Genomic DNA, 23,369 nt, shown 5'->3' on the forward strand with positions numbered 1-23,369 from the left:
AATAGTTTTTTTAAATATCAATGGACTAAACTTTCCCATTAAAAGGCACAGATTAGTGGGTTGGATCAAGAAACAAAACCCAGACATCTGTTGCATGCAGGAAACACACATAAAAGTGCAGGATAGATACAGACTCAGAACAAAAGGAAAGAAAACAATTATCTAACCATTGCAAAACAAATAAAAAAAGCTGGAATAGTTATACTCATATCAGACCAAACTGCATTTAACCCCAAGATAAATGGACCAAGGATTACTAACTCTGATCAACATCTATGTACCAAATATATACATTGGAATTCTACATAGTGGTAAGGAATGATATAATCATGTATCGCAGCAATATGAATGGAAGTAGAAAATGTTATGTTAAATAAAGTAAGCCAGAAGAAGAAAGATAAGTACAGAATGATATCACATATAAGTGATATTTAGAATAACTCCACAAAGAACTACAATGATCTGATTGGTAGTAATCTTGAACACTATTAGCTCCAGAGTATATTGAGGAGAAGAGAAAGAACTGAGTGGAGAAGAGAAACACAAAGTTTATATTCTCTTTTACACTTCAAAGAGACTTTAAGCAATGGATACAGCTGGTTAGATTGAACAGGTGTCCAATCAACTGCTCTCTATAAATATCAATAATAAAATTTCATTGCTTTTATCCACAGAAACTGTGCAGAATGTAGTTGGAAACCATGGACTCACACTACAGTGCTCACACTAAGAAGTTTCAATGTCTTAATTTTACTATTTCTATAATTACTCAATCTTTGTATCCACAGTGGTACTTAAAGATTTAGGATTTTTCACCCTATTTTCACAGTTAAATGTTATATTAGACACATATACAGTGATCATTAAGATATTATCTTAACAAAATTCTAATCTATTAATTTTCTATTTGATTTGTCTACTAATACTTTCTAATGTTTATATCCACAAATAACAATGGAATATGCTATTGCTTGCCATAAATTCTGCCACAGATCTAATTTATTGAGTATGTTATTGAAATTTATTTTCAATTTTAGGTGGTTTACCATTATACCATAATGATCATGATTTCAGTTGGCTTTCAGAAAAGGAATCTAAATGTTCAGGACCCTCTAGAAGGAAATTTTATGGTGTAGACACCTTTTAACAGTTCTCATTAACATATAGCTTATTTTTCTAGACTTGAAATTTAGGATTTTTTTATTTGTTGGTTTAGTCTGTTTGTTTGTTTTGGGGGCCACACCCATTGATGCTCAGGGATTACTCCTGGCTATGATTTTTTTTAGAATGCTCCATACACAATCTAATCCAGGAAGTCTTTCTTCAGTAAAATATACTCTCACCAATGATGATTTGCCTAGAAAATGTATGTTATAAAATGTGTAATGTAAAAATGTATATATGTTAGAAAATATATGTTAGAGGGGCCAGAGAGAGATAGCATGCAGGTAGGATGTCTGCCTTGCATGCAGAAGGACGGTGGTTTAAATCCCGGCATCCCTTATGGTCCCCCGAGCCTCAAGGATTTCTAAGCATAGAGCCAGGAGTAACTCTTAAGCAGTGCCTGGTGTTACACCCCCCCAAAAAAAATAAAGGAAATATATGTTAAAATCAGGTTATTGAGATGGCTTAACTTATTAATTTTACCCCATATGCACCAATAGTATCATGTGGCATTGTTACTTTTTGCATAGGCACATTAAAATGAAGAAATCACATGTGTTGAAACAAGTTCTTAACTAATAGGGATAGAAACACATAGATTTTAAATTGCAGTGTGTTCTTACACCCTGAACATTTGTCATTGTGACTAGGCTTATGCTTCAGAAGATAGGAGATTGGTCATTCACCTCTGGACTTTGGATACCATCGATGCAACCAGTATGGTTTTATTGCACCAGCCCAAGGTATTAAACTTATAGCAGGGAATGCTCTAATGCAGCTCTAACTGGTTCAGAGTGGTTCATTTGAAACTCTGACAAATTAATAACAGCAACAACTTGCTTTCATGGCAGGATTCCCTGCATTGTCACTTAATGGTGAGATGAAACAAGATGCTTTGTGTCACCCTGACTTTGACATAGGATTTGTACAAAAATCAAGATCTCTAACTACAGAAACCAGAAAACTGTGACAACTTTGATCAAGATGAACTTTTATGGGTCAAAAAAAAAATACTTTGGGGTTAGACAACTTAGTATGTCCAGAGACTGAAGGTGGTCTTATGGCAGAATGCTTCATGTGAATCCTCTCTATTTTCTTCATCTTCTGCTCTTCCTACTAAAAAAGAAAGCACGTACATACACAAAACAAAACCTGTCAAACTCTCACCCTTTCTTTCTTTTATTTAATTTTATTTTTTGTTTCTTACCCTTTAAATAGGGACTTCTTTCATTTTTAATAGAATCATTTATTTCATAGAATTACAAATTATTTTGTTTTGCCACATATTTCTTCATTTTTCTATGATACTAAGAAGAAAGGTTAAAAAAAGTTTTGGGTCAGGGGCTAAGTGGTATCAGAGGCATTTTTGGGTAAAACATAAGGATAGAACTAAACATCCACGTCAAAATCAATGACAATAGAATCAAGAGACCTAAACTTTAACAACCTAAACTTAATTGGGCCTGTTATATTGGCAGGCCAGGGGCAAAATGTAGTGGTATAGGATGAACCCTGGGTCCATTGATGGAGGGAGACTGACACTGCTGTTGAGAATGGCCCTGACACAGTGTATATCTGAAATTAAACTAAGAAGATCACAATAAAATACAATTTAAAAAATGAAACTCTATTTCTGTCATGTAATGAGAAATTTGGAAAGTCCTTAGATAATCTGGATAGGGGCTGATTACTAGGTAGTGAATCATAATTAAATATCAATAATAATACTAGAAAAAATGCTGATTATTTAATTCAATCAACAATGCCCAGTAATTTATTTAATTAGACCTAATAAAACTCATATAAGGAAAATCAATCATACTTTTTAAATAAAATCAAAATAGAACCCCTAAAAAATCCTCCACAAATATAATGAAGAGTTTCCATGTTGTTGTTCATGGGACATTGAAGGAGTGAGAGGTGCCCCATATCCACAGGAAAGATGGTAGTCTTCACTGTCCATGCTCCTTAACTTGATGCTTATGTTCTTTTCTTGGGTACTCTTAAGTTATATCTTTGTTAGTTTGTTTTTGGGCCACACTCGTGATGCTCAGAGATTACTCCTGGGTATGTGCTCAGAAATTGCTCCTGGCTTTGGGGACCATATGGGTCTCCAGGAGATCAAATCTCAGTCTTAGGTTAGCCGCGTCCAAGGCAAAAGCCCTACCTCTTGTGCCACCACACCAGCCCCTTAAGTATATATTCTTATTATATACCAAATTAAATAAATAAATGTTTTTTTTCTTTTCTTTTATTTATTTACTTTTCGGTAAGCTTAAATCCTTGAGTGGTGCAGCATCACATGGATTTTATGATTGATTGCCTTAGCAGGAAGGTTGCTTTGAAATTTGGCTCGAATCATACCACTGTTTCCATGGGCACGAGTTACCTTTCCCCAGATCTCTCTGGTTTATTTAGGTTTGCCACCAGGAGTCACAGTGTTGTTCTTTGCTTTGTACACATAAGCACATCTCTTTCCCAGGTAGAATTCAGTTTTATCCCGCACATAAACACCTTCAATTTTAAGAAGAGCTGCTTGCTCCCTCTGGTTTCGGAGACCCTGTTTATAGCCAGCACAAATGGCATTAGACCACAGCCTTCCAACCATTTCTATCTTTTTTTTTTCAATTTTCACATATTATTTAATCCCCTCACTCAAAATATTATTTCAACATGAAACCAATATTAGTACCATGGAGATATTTTACATTCTTTTCTTTTTTCTTATGGCTTCAGACTCATTGTCTTCTGAGCTCATTGTTCAGTCAGCTCTCTTTGAACTAGCCATATTTCAAGTGCTCAATAACCATGTGCTTCGTGGTCACATAGCAGACTATGCAGATATAACTGCTCCATGAGCAGTTATATATAACCGCTCCATGAGTGGCTATGAGTTTAGGAACCTGACTAGCCCTTTCATTTCTTTTTTTTTTTCTGGATAGTAATTTATTAGAAAAGAAGATACCACAGTTTTTATCATCTTATTGATGAGCACAAAGTATTTCTCCTTTTAGCAATAAATAAAGCTTCTATGATTTTTTAATGTTTGTATGCATTTAATATCTATATATACATTTGTCTATATTTATTTTACTGTTTGTTTAAGGTAAATGTCTTGAAACTACCTTTTTTTGCCATTTTTTTTAATATAAATTTTTATTTTGATCATAGTGGCTTACATATTGTTGACAATAATATTTTAGGTACATATTTACATAAAATCAGGGGGGATTCCCATCGCCAAATTGTCCTCCCTACACCTCCGTTTCTGTCCTACCTCCCTTTTCCTTTTCCCTCATCCCAGGGCGGCTAGAGTATGTGGTCCCCTCTGTATCTAACCCACTACTTAGTAGTCTTGCACCTGTTTGGTCTTGATGCCTCCCTTATTTCCCCCTCTAACTGGAGTCAGGACTAGCTAGTTCAAGTTGTGTGGTTTTGTTTGAAGGAGAGAAAAGTAATAAACTGGGGTAAGAGTCTAATACCCCGAAAATGGGCGGAGTCCTTCTAAAGGCTCTCATCATCAATTTGGGAGATGGAGAAAAAGAAGGTGAAACACTCCACTAGTACCAAAAGAAGTGTCAAATATCCAGTGAGGGCTCGAGCTATATCGATAAGCACCACACAGAGCAGACAAAACAAACAAACACCATTTCTATCTTTTAATTAGTCTGGGCCTCTACGAGAGTCCAAGATGACGGAAAACATAAATACATGTTTTTATGAGTTTTGTGAGTCTTCCTAGAGAGTTCATTATAACAAGAATGGGAGTTATATCATTTGGTTAGAAGCAAATAAAATCCTGAAATTTTGAATGTATCTAGGTATCTAAAAATGGAAAGGTCACCCTTGTAGGATGGTACTTTTTACATGTGATATCCAATATCCTCTGTAGTTAGAGAATGATAGTACTAAGTTAAGGTTTAGAACATATACCTAATGTCACAGAATTGTTTTTAGAAAAATCTATCAAACGGAAGTGAAACAGAACTGTAGGGAAGTTGAATTTAATGCATAAGAGGACAGTTTAAAGTCTTTTAAATATCTACAACAACATTTATTTTCTTATTGTGCTGTATGAATTTATTCCAATCCATCTAGATAATTGTATCGAGAATTTCAATTGTGTGTGTATGTGAGACAGACAGACAGACAGACAGACGAGTGACAAGACAGAGAAGTAAGTGATAGAAAAGAGTAAGAAAATGCTCTTTAAATTCAGCATGATATGAGGAAGACACTTACACACGGAGCTGAATTTTGTTACCAGGATCAATGAGACCTGGTTGGTACTTGAGCATTTTTATTAATTAAATGAGTGATGTTCATTTCTCTTAGTTTCTCATCTATAAAAATAACAAGACATTCTTTTGAAAGATTAAGTGAGATGAGCTGCATGTATTAACACTAATCATATTCCCTTTTATCACAAATGTGAATTTCATGGAATGTTTGGATTAAAAAACAATTAATTTAATCACATTCTCTGAGTATAATACCTCAGAAAGTAATTCTGCTTAACTCTTCAGATCATTCACCAATAAGGTTGACAAATATGCTATTTTTAAATGGTATAATGAGGATATATAATGTATTTATTTTACATGAAAGATGCTACATCTTGAGATGGTCGAATACTACAGTGCGAAGCGTGTTTGATTTGTATGGGATTGGCCTTGGGCAGATCAAATTTTTTTTTCTCTTTATTTGGATATCTTGATTACATAAATGATTGTGATAAGGTTTCAGTCCTATAAAGATCACCCCTCTTCACCAGTGCAACATTCCCGCCACCAAAGTCCCAAATCTCCCTCCATCCCACCCCACCCCCACCTGTACTCCAGACAGGCTTTCCAGTTCCCTCATTCATTCACTTGATTATGGTAGTTCTCAGTGTAGTTATTTCTATAACTGTGCTCAATCATCAGAGAGATGCAAATCAAAACAACGATGAGATACCACCTCACACCACAGAGATTGGCGCACATCACAAAGAATGAGAACAATCAGTGCTGGCAGGGATGTGGAGAGAAAGGAACTCTTATCCACTGCTGGTGGGAATGCCGTCTAGTACAGCCTCTATGGAAAGCGATATGGAGGTTTCTTCAAAAACTGGAAATTGAGCTCCCATTCGACCCAGCTATTCCACTCCTAGGGATATACCCTAGGAGCACAAGAATACAATACAAAAACCCCTTCCTCACACCTATATTTATTGCAGCACTATTCACAATAGCCAGGCTCTGGAAACAACCAAGATGCCCTTCAACAGACGAAATCAAATTTTAACTTTTTTTTCTTGTTCTCTTTTCTTTTTTAAATGTTTTTTCTTTATTTAAACATCTTGATTACAAATATGATTGTGATTAGGTTTCAGTCATGTATAGAAAATTTTAACTTTCAAGTATCATATTTTCCTACATGATCTAGCCATCAGTATTCCCTGAACATCTCCAGTTGAAGCCCCAAAACATGTCTACCCAGAATAAAACAAAAGATTAGGAAGATGCTACTTATGTATGTTAGTGTAATGTTAGTGTAATTAAATAAAATGTATGTTAGTGTAATTAAATAATCAGCAACATTTTCTAAAGAATTTTGGTTTGACTTTATTTGGTTTGGGGGCCATACCAGGAGGTGCTTAGTTCTCACTCCTGGCTCTAGTCTCAAAAAATCACTTCAGTTTGTGGTTGGGAAACCATATAGATTGATGATCGAACCAAAGTAGTCTGTGGGCAAGGAAGAGCCTACCTGCTCCACTACCTCTCCAGCCCTATGAACTTACTTTTTAATCAGAAGTTCTGTTGGCAAATTTATAAAGTTAAAAGATTATCAGCATATATTCTTTTCATAAATAAACCTGCTTAAACCCCAAACTAAATAAATCTTATTTAGTGATTAAAACTATATTTTAAGTCACAGTTTTAAAAGTAAGGCATACATATAATAGTGTTCACAACTATTTTTATTATATATCTATTTTTTGTTTATTGACTTAATCAATGCTAACAAAGTCATTAAGAATAACAATTCTTTTTGAATAATTATATTCCCTATTTTCCATTAATATTAATGCTATATTTACACACCAGAAAAATTATTTTTAAATCAAGAATGATTGTTACAAGCACAATTTTCTTTGATGTGGTCTCTTTCTCTGTGCAGATATGAAGAAAAAATAAATTGGAAATATTCTATTGGTGATAGAGCAGCATTTCTACTGCTACCCTGGAGACTTGTTTTCAAAGGCAGTCAAGAAATTTAGGTATTTCACATCAATTCGATTTAGGATATCCATTTTAGGAGACTTGTTCACTCTCAGAAAAAAATTGGCTAGCAAGATAATAAGGAAACTGTAAAATGGTCAATACTTCTTACAATTTTAACAGGATTGTAGTTTGATAGAAACAGCATGAAATGTCAGTGCCTTAAAGTTTTTCTTTTGAATTGTTTTTTAATGTAAAGGTAGTTCAACTAATTTATGTAATTTTATAATATACAACTTATATAAAATATGATTAAGAAAAGAAATCTGAAAGTTGGGTGTTTTATTATGTTACTTAGGATTCACTTTCAAATTTTGCTTTTGAAATTTTTTCAAGCCAATTTTATTTTATTTATTAAAACAAAATTATTTTGATTAGAAAATATGAGAGGAGAGAAAAAGACAGTTCTCTGTAGGGGAAAAAATCTAAAAATCCCAAACAGTGATACTAGTGATGAGAGTAGAATATGCAAAAAATTTACTATTATAATAACTCTTGATGGCCATAAATATATAGTACAGCAGTTAAAGTATTTTCATTGAATGCAGCTGACCTGAGATTGGTACAGGAATTATGGCAGGAGTAATCCTGAGCACAAATTCAGGAGTAATCCCTGAACACTGCTAGATGTAAGCCAACTTTCTTTTAAATTTTGAAGATATTAATATATTGTGCCTTTTTAATCATATAGGAATCCATAAATATATATAAAGTTTTACTTACTTCCCCTGGAGTTAGGAAAATATTTCATTTATGCTGTTGGCCTTATATAAAGGCAAAACAGATGGGCCTTTACTTATTCTAAGTTCTTGCCTGGTTTGGAGGCCAGAGCTACTTCATGCTTGGAGTATATAAGAAAAAATGAAAAAGAAAGAAGAAAAGAAAGAAAGAGAGAGAGGAAGAAAGAGAAAGAAAGAAAGAAAGAAAGAAAGAAAGAAAGAAAGAAAGAAAGAAAGAAAGAAAGAAAGAAAGAAAGAAAGAAAGAAAGAAAGAAAGAAAGAAAGAAAGAAAGAAAGAAAGAAAGAAAGAAAGAAAGAAAGAAAACAAGAAAGAAAGAAAGAGAAAGAAAGAGAGAAAGAAGAAATAAAAAAGAAAGAAAAGAGAAAGAAAGAAAGAAGGGAGAAAGAAAGAAAGAGAAAAAGAGAGAAAGACAGAAAGAAAGACAGAAAGAAAGAAAGAAAAGGAAGAAAGAAAGAAAGAAGAAAGAGAAGGAAAGAAAGAAAGAAAGAAAGAAAGAAAGAAAGAAAGAAAAAGAAAGAAAGAAAGAAAGAAAGACAGAGACAGACAGAAAGAAAAAAGAAGAAAAGAAAGAAAGAAGAAAGAAAGAAAGAAAGAAAGAAAGAAAGAAAGAAAGAAAGAAAGAAAGAAAGAAAGAAAGAAAGAAAGAAAGAAAGAAAGAAAGAAAGAAAGAAAGAAAGAAAGAAAGAAAGAAAGAAAGAAAGAAAGAAAGAAAGAAAAAGAAAGAAAGAAAGAAGGAAAGAAAGAAAAGGTGGGGCCTGAATGGTGGAGCAGTGGTAGGGTGAATGAAGAAAGGATGAAAGAAAGGATAGAAGGAAGGAAGAAAAGAAGAAAAAGGGAGGAAGTAGTAGAGGAAGAAAAAAGGGAAGAAAGGAGGAAAGGAAGGAGGGAAGGAACGAACAAAAGAAAAAGAAAAGGAAGGAAGGAGGGAGGGAAGGAAAAAGAAAAGGAAGGAAGAAGGGAGGAAAGGAAAAAGGGAAGGAAGGAAGGAGGGAGGGAGAGAAGGAAGGAGGGAGGGAGGGAAGGAAGGAAGGAAGGAGGGAGGGAAGGAAGGAAGGAAGGAGGGAAAAAGGAATTTAAAAATTTTAGCCTTTTTCAGAAAGGAACAGTTAATGCATTGATTCTCCTCCAATGAAAAGCTATCACAAAATATGTATCTTTATTCTTTCTTGATGTTGGTGTTCCAGGTCTATTTTGAACTATTGAAAAGAAGTTCTTCAGAATGTCAAGGTTTTTCCCTCTCCCACAGTTTCTGTGTGAAGCGGATTAGGGTAATTAGTGGTGCCATTTCAGTCTATGAAGTACTGACTCTTATTTTAGAAATCTTTAGTACATTTAAAGACATAAAACTCTCTAAAAAGATGTATTCATTGTGGCAAACTGCTGGAGATCAGCTCTGGGGTGAATAGGACTGAAGCAGGGGTGCAGCGTGGATTAAGATAAAGACAGATATAATAGAGAAAAGCATCGGGTCAGAGGGCTCACAGCATAGTGGACTGAGAGCCCAGACTGTTCCCCATGTACATTATTTATTAATTGAAGCTAATAAAACAAAAATACAAATGCTAAAAGGCAGTTTCCTATCTATGCTAATCTAAACTAAGATGGACTTTAGGTTTCAAAAGGGTGTATTTCAAGAGGCAGTTCAGTCTCTGGATTATCTTCTTCTGGGATAGGTGGCATATAAAAGAGTGATTGCAGGACCCCTACTAATAGGGTATTCTCTAAGATTGAAAATTAGAAATTAAAGGTCCCTAAATCATATTTTCTTACTGTTGCCTCAGAGAATCATGTCTATAAAAATTTATTCGTTTCTTAGATGTCTTCATATCTGACAATAAACAAACCAAGAGTGTGCATAAATGAAGTTCAAACCTTCAGAAAGTAGAAAAATATGATTGCTATCCAAAATACTGTTTTATCAATGAGATGCTCATTGACCCTGGATAATTTAGTTAGATTATGGGTTCAATAAAAGTGATTTGCTTGCACTATATGGGATAAGTTTTATAAATCGTGGTTTAAAGAAATAGTGATCAAATTTTTCCTCATTCTCTTTGTGATTGTACATGAAACAGTCTGACAAGTTACCCAACATGTAGACAAGATTTTGTTAATTCATAGAGCTAAATAGAATAGGTGATTTGAGAACTTAATCATGGACACTATCACATGTATCTAGATTTTAAAATTAAGAGGCAAAATATTATTTTAGTGTATTTAAAAACCATGGCTACATCACATCCTTATTAGTCTGTGACTTAGATAAAGTAATGCTTTATAGTTTTAATAGTTTGTAATAATATATAAAACTGAATATTTACCAAAAACATGTTTTTTCACTCACCTTGTTGTCTAAGCCAAACTTTTAAATTACAAATACATGTCAACTATAAAAATATAAAATGTACAGGATCCAGATGTAGTAAACCTGTTAGGACACATGCTACACAATTGATTTTAGTTTGATCCTCAGCACTACATGACCTAGGATTCATATTTATAGGTCGAATTCTTCCAACTAAGTACATCTGGGTAACTCAAGTATTATTGGATTTGCATAACTCTCAATACACAGCATAATTTGCTCCTAGATTGAACCAAATTTGGCTTGGCTAAATAAAGCTAAAAGGTCTCTCTAGACCTTTTAATGTCACTTACACACACACACACACACACACACACACACACACTCACACTCACACACGCAGACATTTTTACATAAATTCAGAACAAGATTGTTCATTAACAGTATCTTAAAACTACATATTTATTTCCCAAATATCTGTTTAATATTTTCTTTGCAAATTTGTGTGTGTGGGGAAGTGTAGTGAAAGGCTACATATATAGTGTCTTTCTTTGACTTCTCAGTAGCAGAAAAATTCTAAACCTTTAGCTAGAGGTCAGAGTGCCAGAGAGAAAGTGCAGGTAGTGAGTTGAGGGGCTCTTATTGCAAACTATATGAATGCTGATGCTCTCAGGGAATACCCTGGGGGTGGGAGACCTGTATACAGTTTCCTATCTGTCACCCTTCCCTGGAAGAAGACGACTTTCAGAAATTATACCTGAAACCTCTTCCTCTTTCTCTTCTGAGATTTTAAACCCCCTTAAGTTTAGTTCGTATTGACTGAGTTATCTGCCCTTCTTTTTATGACTAATTATTGCTGAATAATAACTATCTTACAGAGAGGACAGGCAGGTTCTCTCTGACCAAGAGGCAGTTAGATCCCTGACCCCCATGCTGTCTCACTAATGTCTGACTTGTTTCCTTAATCCTCCAGGTGACCCTGCTTCCAGCCCTTTTATCTGGAGCTAAAGTCTGGCAGAGAGGGAATGGACCATACCTGCTGTGCTCAGGGATTATCCTGTTTTTGTGCTCAGATCTCTCCTGGTATTCTGGTGACTAAACCAGTGTCAGCCACAGGCAAAGCAAAAAACTTGCTGTACTGTTTCTTTAGTTCCTTCTTTGCAAATTTAAGCACTATGTTTTACATCTTTGTGGTTTCCAGGAACAGTTTTAAAGGCATGCTGCAATTTTGGTATATTCTAAGCACCAGATATGGTCCAACAAGATCTATCCTGAAGCACAGAGCCAGGAGCAAGCCCTGAGAACAGCCAAGTGTGATCCAAAAAAAAAAAAAAAAAAAACCAAAATAAAAGTAAATGAATAAAAAGAAAAATTAATGTGGTTCCCAGTGTTCCTGATTTTATCACTGTATATTAAAACATTTATGTATTATATGTAAATTTATATATTAAATGTATACATATTAAAACAATGTCTTATTTTTGCTTGTTTATTATGAGCTAAATAAAAATATTAGAATTTAGACATTACCAGATTTCTTTCAATCAAGACTGTAAAATTTTTATTTTTGTTTTGCTTTGTTTGTTTCTTAGTGGGATCATTATTCAGACTGTTCACAGACTATTTAGCGTCCCTAACTTTGATTCTCATTCTATAAGGTTCAGTTTGAGGACCCAATAAAGGGCCAGGTTTTTAAGGACTGCATCTAACTATGCTTGGGAAAACATGTGTTACTGTGGAGCATATTAAACCAGAATGCAAGTCATTTACCATAACCTCATTTCCATTTTTCTAATCCTCTATTTAATTATTAATAATTTGCATAGTGCTATGGAATCTGACATTGTATGGTTATTTTATAATTTATGTAGTCACTGATTTTTTTGAACATAGATATATATAATACTACTGCATCACCTGACCATAACCAGCAATGTGCATTTTACTTTAATTGTGCATAATATCAAATATTTGGCTATATCTTGTATTGCAAGTGCATTTTATATATACTTATATATGTGTATATATACCCATAGGCATAGTTTAATCACAGGACATACATATTAAGTAATATAATAGTTTCAGACATGTTTCAGAATATTTGAACACCTCTCACTTTATAAACATAAATCGCAAACCTGAAAACTTTATTTTAGCTTGTAGACAAGATATCAGATGATGAACATTACTTCCTAAAAATATTGTACAATTTTTAAAAATAATTAAAAACTGAAAAAGAAAGTGAAAAATTAACTACATAAAAACAAAAAAGAGAAAATTTAATTTACATGTGAAAGGAACTAATAGTCTTTTAAAAATAGGATATATATAAAATGTATATATATATATCAAAATAAGCATATATATCTAAAAAGAAAACTTCATTTATTACTTAATGCTTTGAAACAAGAGACAAAAATATGAATCAAAAATTTTATAAAGAATAAAATAACTTTTGCTTTGACATATAACAAATATATGACTTAAGAATAAATATTATGACTGTAAAGTTTGATCACAGAAGAACATAGGATGAGAATATAATATATGTTCTCTTAATATTATAAAGTAACTGTTTTAGTAATATTTAGAATAAAGCAGTTATTGGCATTTTAAAATTTAGAAAAACATAAAAAGCAAAAAACAGAGTAAAATGAACATAAAACAATAATATTATGGGAATTCTGGGAATACTTTACGTTCACTTTTGCAACTACTTATAGATTTATGAGATCATTAATCATCTATGAAGATATTCTTTATGTCAGTCAAGAAGTAAGAGTAATTCTGTCATGTATATTTTAGGGAGCGTTAAATTTTATGACAAGACTGATTCTGTGATTTTCATTTCTTGTATTTACATAGTACTATTTATACCTTAGATAAAGAATATATGCATATAAGTAATTTTTCTAACTATTGAGGCATTTACTAATTTATTTGACTTTGATTTATCTCTTTTCTTACTGTCAAAAATTATATTCTGAATTAGTCAACTGGAATTATTTACCTAATATCAAAAATAATATTTTCTTTTTACATATTACCTGATATTATGATAAAATCATAAATTATAAAAATATTTTAGTTTATAAATAAATAGACATTTATAAAATGATTATTTCTTGGTAGATAATAACTAGCTACAGTGATTATTTTCTTGCAGTACTGAAATTAATGTATGATTGTTATATCTCTGTAAGTAAAGTATTTCAACAGGAAAAATGTAATATTACTAACAATTTAATTCTCAAGTGATATTCTAAACATTTTAATTTATAAAATTATAAATTATATATTTCAGTGAGTTTCATTATAATTGTTGGTTGTCAAAACTGCTAAGTTTTAAAAATGATATTGTAATACTGTATAGGCAATTTTTAAAAACCAAGCAGATATAGTACAGTGGGTAAGGTGCTTGCATTAACAACATGAGATTTATACCTAACATCAATATGACTGCCAGAGTAAGCCCCAATCACTGCCTGAATAATAATTATAAAAATAATAATAAATAATATAAAATATATAATAATATAAAATAATAAATAATATAAAATAAAAATAATAAAACAAAATAATAAGTCAAAATAAATAAAATAATATAAATAAATATAGATAATATAAAATAAATAAAATAAAATATTTAAATAAAATTAAATGAAAAGGCAAATCAGTGATGTCCTCCAGTGTGTGATTATTTTCTTTTACTTTTTGCCTATTATCTAATGTAAAGTTAAACTTTCTTTTACTATTAAGACTAATGGCTTAATATTTAGAGTGCTACAGATTTTAGAATTACAGCACACATACTTAAGTGGAAAAATTTGCTGCTATGGCATGCTTTCTAATCCCTCCTACTCTTTAAATTAAGGAAACTATATATAATAATTATATATTATATTATATATTTGTATGTTATATAAATATGTATTATATATATAATTCTCAGTGACCCTATACTAAGATTAAAACCAAAGAAGAATTGTGACTACTATATTCTTATTGGTTTCTGTTATTCTCCAGTACTTTATGGAGTGATTTTATTTTGCTCAAGCAAAACACTACTTGAAATATAACAAGAGTTATGTGATAGCCAAGGATTTAACTTAGTGATAGATTTATATATATAGAAATGAGGCCCTCTCTTTAAACCTAACTCTACTCCTATCATTTTATTTTATTTTTTGAAACCATTATGATTTACAGAGTGCTTCATAGTTGGGTTTCAGGGCCAATACCAACATCAATATCAATTTATTTTCATTATTTTCTCAGAATTTTAAAAGAAAAATAGAAAAAAATTTACTCACTTTGGGCCCGGAGAGATAGCACAGCGGCGTTTGCCTTGCAAGCAGCCGATCCAGGACCTAAGGTGGTTGGTTCGAATCCCGGTGTCCCATATGGTCCCCCGTGCCTGCCAGGAGCTATTTCTGAGCAGACAGCCAGGAGTAACCCCTGAGCACCGCTGGGTGTGGCCCGAAAACCAAAAACAAACAAACAAAAAACCCCCAAAAATTTACTCACTTTAAGAAAATAGTGAAGGGGTCGGAGACATAGCTTGGAGGTAGGGTGTTTGCCTTGCATGCAGAAGGACAGTGGTTCGAATCCTGGCATCCCATATTGTCCCAGAGACTGCCAGGAGCGACTTCTGAGCGTAGAGCCAGGAGTAACTGCTGTGTGCTGCTGGTGTGATCCAAAAAACAAAAAACAAAAAAACAAAAAGTAGTGAAGGGATATAATGGACAAGGAGACATTTTGGTGATGAGTGTGCTATTGGAATGCTATAAGCATTAAGTCTTGTCATACCATTGACAATATTGCAAATTTATAAATTATGGTGGATAAAATAAAAATATTAAATTTATATATTAAAAAGTTATGTAGGTATCATTAGTCTTTATTCATGGAAACAAACACACAAGTGTCACGAAGATTTCACTATCCAAAGAGCTGATTTATATATATATATATATATATATATATATATATATTAATAAGGGTAATTTGATCAAATAACTGATGACTTTTGTTTGTTCTTTGTGCAAATTACTTACACCACCTGCCTCATGGTTATGCTACTTGTAATCTCACATACTTTCTCAGGATAATTTTATGAATCTTCCACATTTCAACTTTTGATAAATTTTCAAGCCTGAGTTTGGGAATTCTTCTATATTTCTCTAAAAAGCTGTAAACACACCTGTTAAGAGTATAGTCCAGGCTGGCTCCCTGTGTGTGACACCAGGCGGGGAAAATCCGCGAAAGTACACCGGCCCAGTGGGGCTCAGCTGTGAAAGACTGTGAGTGTGACCTGTCTATGTCTGTCTACTGTCCTCTTGCGTGAAACTCTTGCGAGTGGGGCAAAAAGAGGCTCAGAGGAGCACGGCCGCTCCGCTTCGCTACGCGGCCGTGCACTCTTTCTAAGGAAAGAACTCCATTGCAACAAGAAGGAAAAATCACACTAAGAACGGCGCTATATCACAGAAGCAAACATTTCTCTCTGGACTGTCTTCTCTGTTACATGCTCGGGCCTAAGATTTGACCCAGTGTGAGGCTTCATCCACGGAGGACTCCCCTCCCTTAGAGGCAAGTCAGCGCATCCAGAAAGGGAGGAGCCAGAGGAGTGTGCTGCCTACATCATATAGACAATGAATACCACTACAACACGTAGAAAAACCCACAATACAAATGTGACAATGGGGAAACAGCGCAGGCCAGCATCAGACATAGAGAATGAAGATGACAATTCTGAGGACCAGATAATGACTGAACAACTAATCAACCTCTCAGATAAGGACTTTAGACTAGCAATATGGAAGGTGCTCAACAGACTCCAAGAAACCATGGATCGAGTTGAACAGAACACTAATAAGAACCAAGAAAATATGAAGGCAGAAATGACAAAACTCCAAACTGAAATAACATGTCAACTAACAGGACTGAAAAAGTCAGTAAACGAAGTGAATGACAAAATGGATAAGCTCTGGGACAGGGTATCAGAAGCTGAGAATAGACTTGGTGCTGTGGAAGATGAGATACATAACAATTCCATACAGCAGGAGAGATTGGACAAAAAACTTAAAGCAAATGAGCAGACAATGGAAAAATTAGTCAAAGAATGGGAACAGACGAAAATAGAAGTCTATGATAAGATCAACAGAAACAACTTAAGAATCATTGGAGTCCCAGAGACCCAGGAAGAAAATTTCCAGGAAGAATCAATGGTCAAGAACATCATTAAAGAGAAACTTCCAGAGCTAAAGAATATATGTGATCAAATCCTGCATGCCCGAAGAGTACCAACCAAAAGAGACCCCAGAAAAACCACCCCAAGACACATCCTAGTCACAATGACAAATCCCACAGATAGAGACAGAATTCTGAAAACAGCAAGATCAAAAGGGGAAATCATGTTCAAGCAAGCTTCCCTGAGATTTACAGCAGACCTGTCACCAGAAACGCTCAATGCCAGAAAGCAGTGGTGGGATATTGTGACAAGACTGAATGAAATGAATGCTTCACCCAGAATACTATACCCAGCAAAACTCACTTTCCGGTTTGATGGAAGAATACATGGTTTCACAGACAAAAAACAGCTCAGAAACTTCACAGACACAAAACCAGTCTTAAGAGAAAAACTGAAAGACCTAATCTAAGACAAGACTACCCAAAAGACACACCAAATTTTGAAATAAAGATGGCGTTAAATCCCAGGACAATTCTTTCTCTCAACGTCAATGGACTAAATGCACCAGTTAAGAGACACAGAGTGGCTAAATGGATCAAAAAACTCAATCCAACCTTCTGCTGCCTACAAGAAACGCACCTGAATAGTCAGAACAAACATAGACTCAAAATAAAAGGCTGGAGAAAAGTTATCCAAGCAAACAACACCCATAAAAAAGCTGGAGTGGCCATACTAATATCAGATAATGCAAACTTTATACTCAGGAAGGTTGTAAGGGACAAAGACGGACATTTTATATTAATCAAGGGGTACGTAGAGCAGGAAGAATTCACTCTCCTAAACATATATGCACCGAATGAGGGGCCAGCAAAATATTTAATACAACTGCTGACAAATCTGAAAAATAATATCAACAACAACACAATAATTGTGGGGGACCTAAACACGGCTTTGTCAACACTGGACAGGTCAACCAGACTGAAACCCAACAAGAATATACTAAACCTGAGGAGAGAAATGGAAGAAAGAGGCCTAGTGGATATATATAGGACACTCCATCCCCAGAAACCTGGATACACATTCTTCTCCAATGTACATGGTACATTCTCCAGAATAGACTACATGCTGGCACATAAAACATACCTCCATAAGATCAAGAGGATAGAAATTTTGCAGACTACCTTCGCTGACCACAAGGCTTTGAAATTATTTGTGAACTCCAAAGGGACTCAGAAGAAACACTTTAACACCTGGAAGTTAAACAGCCTCATGCTCAATAACCAGTGGGTCCGAGATGAAATCAAGGAGGAAATAAAAAGGTTCCTGGAAACAAATGACAATAAAGACACAAACTCTCAGAACTTATGGGACACAGCAAAAGCAGTACTGAGAGGAAAATTTATAGCTTTGCAAGCACACATCAGGAAGGAAGAAGGAGCTTACCTGAGTAGCTTAATGACACAGCTAATAGAACTAGAAAATGCTCAACAAAAGGACCCAAGAACAGGAAGACAGAAGGAAATAACAAAGCTGAGAGCAGAAATCAACGAAGTGGAAACCCAAAAAACAGTCCGAAAGATCAACGAAAGCAGAAGTTGGTTCTTTGAAAAAATAAACAAGATTGATAGACCACTGGCAAACCTAACAAAGAAAGAGAGAGAGAGAAACTTGATAACTCGTATCAGGAATGAAAAAGGAGAGATCACTACTGATATGACAGAGATTCAAAGGGTAATCAGAAACTACTTTGAAAAACTCTACGCCACTAAAAATGAGAACCTGGAAGAAATGGATAAATTCTTGGACTCTTATAATCTTCCACGGTTGAAGGAAGAGGATGTAGCATATCTAAACACCCCCATCACCATTGATGAAATTAAAACAGTAATCAAATGTCTGCCGAAAAACAAAAGCCCAGGTCCAGATGGATTCACTAATGAATTCTATCAAACTTTCCAAGAGGAACTACTGCCAATCTTGGCAAGACTCTTTCATGAAATTGAACAAACAGAAACACTTCCAAATAGCTTTTATGAAGCCAACATCACCTTGATACCTAAACCAGACAGAGACGCTACCAAAAAAGAAAATTACAGACCAATATCACTGATGAATGCAGATGCAAAGATCCTCAACAAAATCCTGGCGAATAGGATTCAATGCCTCATTAAGAAGATCATCCACTACGATCAAGTAGGTTTCATCCCAGGAATGCAAGGCTGGTTTAACATCCGTAAATCTATCAACATAATACACAACATCAATAACAAGAAAAATAAAAACCACATGATCATATCAATAGATGCAGAGAAAGCATTTGATAAGGTCCAACACCCATTCTTGATCAAAACTCTCAGCAAGATGGGAATGGAGGGAACCTTTCTCAATATAGTGAAGGCCATCTACCACAAGCCAGTGGCAAATATTATCCTCAATGGAGAAAAACTGAAAGCCTTCCCTCTAAATTCTGGCACAAGACAAGGCTGTCCTCTCTCACCACTCCTATTCAACATAGCACTGGAAGTACTTGCTATAGCGATTAGGCAAGAAAAGGATATCAAGGGAATCCAGATAGGAAAGGAAGAAGTCAAGCTCTCACTGTTTGCAGATGACATGATACTCTACTTAGAAAACCCTAAAGACTCTATCAAAAAGCTTCTAGAAACAATAGACTCATATAGCAAGGTGGCAGGCTACAAAATTAACACACAAAAATCAATGGCCTTTCTATACACCAACAGTAATAAAGAAGAAATGGACATTAAGAAAACAACCCCATTCACAATAGTACCACACAAACTCAAATATCTTGGAATCAACTTGACTAAATATGTGAAGGACCTATACAAAGAAAACTATAAAACTCTGCTCCAAGAAATAAGAGAGGACACACGGAAATGGAAACACATACCCTGCTCATGGATTGGCAGGATTAACATCATCAAAATGTCAATACTCCCCAAGGCATTATACAGATTTAATGCCATCCCTCTAAAGATACCCATGACATTCTTCAAAGAAGTGGATCAGACACTTTTGAAATTCATTTGGAACAATAAACACCCTCGAATAGCTAAAGCAATCATTGGGAAAAAGAATATGGGAGGAATTACTTTTCCCAACTTTAAACTGTACTACAAAGCAACAGTTATCAAAACAGCATGGTATTGGAATAAGGATAGGTCCTCAGATCAGTGGAATAGGCTTGAATACTCAGAAAATGTTCCCCAGAGATACAACCATCTAATTTTTGATAAAGGAGCAGGAAATCCTAAATGGAGCAGGGAAAGCCTCTTCAACAAGTGGTGTTGGCACAATTGGATAGCCACTTGCAAAAAATTAAACTTAGACCCCCAGCTAACATCATGTACAAAGGTAAAATCCAAATGGATTAAAGACCTCGATATCAGCCCCCAAACCATAAGATATATAGAACAGCACATAGGCAAAACACTACAGGACATTACAGGCATCTTCAAGGAGGAAACTGCACTCTCCAAGCAAGTGAAAGCAGAGATTAACAGATGGGAATATATTAAGCTGAGAAGCTTCTGCACCTCAAAGGAAATAGTGCCCAGGATACAAGAGCCACCCACTGAGTGGGAGAAACTATTCACCCAATACCCATCAGATAAGGGGCTAATCTCCAAAATATACAAGGCACTGACAGAACTTTACAAGAAAAAAACATCTAACCCCATCAAAAAATGGGGAGAAGAAGTGAACAGACACTTTGACAAAGAAGAAATACGCATGGCCAAAAGACACATGAAAAAATGTTCCACATCACTAATCATCAGGGAGATGCAAATCAAAACAACGATGAGATACCACCTCACACCCCAGAGAATGGCACACATCACAAAGAATGAGAATAAACAGTGTTGGCGGGGATGTGGAGAGAAAGGAACTCTTATCCACTGCTGGTGGGAATGCTGTCTAGTTCAACCTTTATGGAAAGCGATATGGAGATTTCTCCAAAAACTGGAAATCGAGCTCCCATACGATCCAGCTATACCACTCCTAGGAATATACCCTAGGAACACAAAAATACAATACAAAAACCCCTTCCTTACACCTATATTCATTGCAGCTCTATTTACCATAGCAAGACTCTGGAAACAACCAAGATGCCCTTCAACAGATGAATGGCTAAAGAAACTGTGGTACATATACACAATGGAATATTATGCAGCTGTCAGGAGAGATGAAGTCATGAAATTTTCCTATACATGGATGTACATGGAATCTATTATGCTGAGTGAAATAAGTCAGAGAGAGAGAGAAAAACGCAGAATGGTCTCACTCATCTATGGGTTTTAAGAAAAATGAAAGACACCCTTGTAATAATAATTTTCAGACACAAAAGAGAAAAGAGCTGGAAGTTCCAGCTCACCTCAGGAAGCTCACCACAAAGAGTGATGAGTTTAGTTAGAGAAATAACTACATTTTGAACTGTCCTAATATTGAGAATGTATGAGGGAAATGTAGAGCCTGTTTAGGGTACAGGCGGGGGTTGGGTGGGGAGGAGGGTGATTTGGGACTTGGGTGATGGGAATGTTGCACTGGTGATGGGTGGTGTTCCTTTTATGACTGAAACCCAAACACAATCATGTATGTAATCAAGGTGTTTAAATAAAAAAAAAATTAAAAAAAAAAAATAAATTAAAAAAAAAAAAAAAGAGTATAGTCCAAATTGCATCAAACCTGTTAATTAGTTTTCATTTTTAAAATGCCCTCCAAAATAAAGGGGAATATTTTGAGAAAGTGGAACAGAAATGAGATTAGGGACATGGCCCTGAAGCAAAGGAATCACCAGGTACAGAAGAGGCCCAGTTGATACCTGAACCCCTGAAAAGATCTGAACCCCTAAAGAGATCTGAACTCTTCTGAACCCCAGAAGAGAATCAGCTTAATATCTTCCCCCTGTTTTAATGGTTCCCAGTTTTGGAGCACAATAAAAAATGCTGGCAGATACATCTTTGTTAAAAATTTTTAAAAGGGAAAATAATTTATTTCTCTGGAATCCTTCTGTAGAAAATACTTTCTATAATCTGGGAGGTTACCTGGTTATTTTTTCTTCCTTTTCCTTTTCACTAATTATTTTTTAATAATTTACTGCCCATATCCCCACTGCAACAATAGATACATAGATAAATATCTAGATAGACAGATAGACAAATTATAGATTAGATAGATAAAGTAGAGTAAAGTTGATATCTTCATAAATTACATGGTACATATTTAATAGGGAAAATTTAAAATCAGATTTAATGGATGGAATAGATACAAATATGGATTTGAAATGAAAACGATGGGTCTGAAATACTGGGCAAGGCTCAAGATTTGAATGCTAGTGAATCCAAACATGCCTGGTGTTAGAAATAAATGTAACTGTTTGTATACTTGTTTTTGGACAATTTGCAGGAAGCCTGGTTTGATTCACAGTACATAGTTTCAACATTTTATATTTAAAAGGAAATATTTTTGTTAACACAAATGTATGTTAAAGAAAACATAGTTCTTTGGCTCTCATTGCAATATATTTTAAGTGAAGAGCAAATCTAACCTACTGTTCTTAAGTGTATTTTAGGGTCTAAACTTTTAACAGTAACCAAAAATTTATGATTGCATTTATATATTTCTGACAGTGTAACAGAGTTGGACTTGATTCATAACTATGACTCAAAGGTAATTGTGAGAGAAATATTATGTGTCATCAATAAAAACAAAATATTGCCTAAAATTTAAATGAGTAAAATTGTTACGTGTCTTTAATTAAGCTTATACCAAACCCTTTTCTTCTTCAATTTAATATTCACTTAATTAAACCAAAGAAAACAACTTGAATATTTCAAGAGTTAGTAAACATTTGCATATGTTTTTTAACAAAGAGCAAACTAAGTGACATTTTCCTGTAAATTAATTAAATTTCTGTCAACACCTTTATTATTAATTAGACACCTGGGTTAATTTTATAAATGAAGTGTGATCTTCATTAAGGCACCTTTTAAAATTTTTAAATAATAAAAATAAAGAAAATAACATGATAAATATTGTTTCTTCCATTAAATAAATATCAATGAAGTTTGACAATATCAATACCTAAAATTCATTCTTGTCTAGACATTAAACCTTTTTATATGATACATTAAGATTTAATCCTGGACACTAATATATATGACCTCTATGAAAATGTCCTTCATTTTACAATAGTTCAATAGTTATTATAAAAGTAAATACTACTACATATATTTTATAAATTGTATGTAATTTTATTAAGAAAAAAATGAACACCTTTTCTTCAACAGTGCAACTTTCCTACCACCAATTCCTGCCCATCTCTCTCCTCCTCACAAGTAGAAGTGGAAATCCAAAACACAATATGAAAGATTAATAAAATTGTACCTAATTTATATTTTCTATTTCACAAACAACTTGATAGTAAATAATTACATAATAGACTTTTAACTTTTAAGAAGCCAGAAACTAAATGATGCTATTGACAAAATCTGTGTTTGTCTTTTCAAGCTTATATAGTAATACTAGAATGTGTGCCATGTATTAACTTAAACCTAAGTTTTATCAACATGTTATAAAAATCATATATTTTAAACAGATAAAAGTTAAAAAGTATAATAATCATGTCATATAGCAGATATTATATAGATTTTCTTTTAGTTAGCTGTGATCACCCTATTTTGTT

General features: G+C 34.1%; 1 pseudogene; it reads right to left on the minus strand.

Moving 5' to 3' along the window:
- Positions 1 to 3,439: 3,439 nt before the first annotated feature.
- On the minus strand, positions 3,440 to 3,772 carry LOC126006904 (60S ribosomal protein L35a-like; annotated as a pseudogene).
- Positions 3,773 to 23,369: the final 19,597 nt, after the last annotated feature.

The sequence above is a fragment of the Suncus etruscus genome, chromosome 4, assembly GCF_024139225.1.
Source record: "Suncus etruscus isolate mSunEtr1 chromosome 4, mSunEtr1.pri.cur, whole genome shotgun sequence".
In the NCBI taxonomy this organism is placed as follows: domain Eukaryota; kingdom Metazoa; phylum Chordata; class Mammalia; order Eulipotyphla; family Soricidae; genus Suncus; species Suncus etruscus.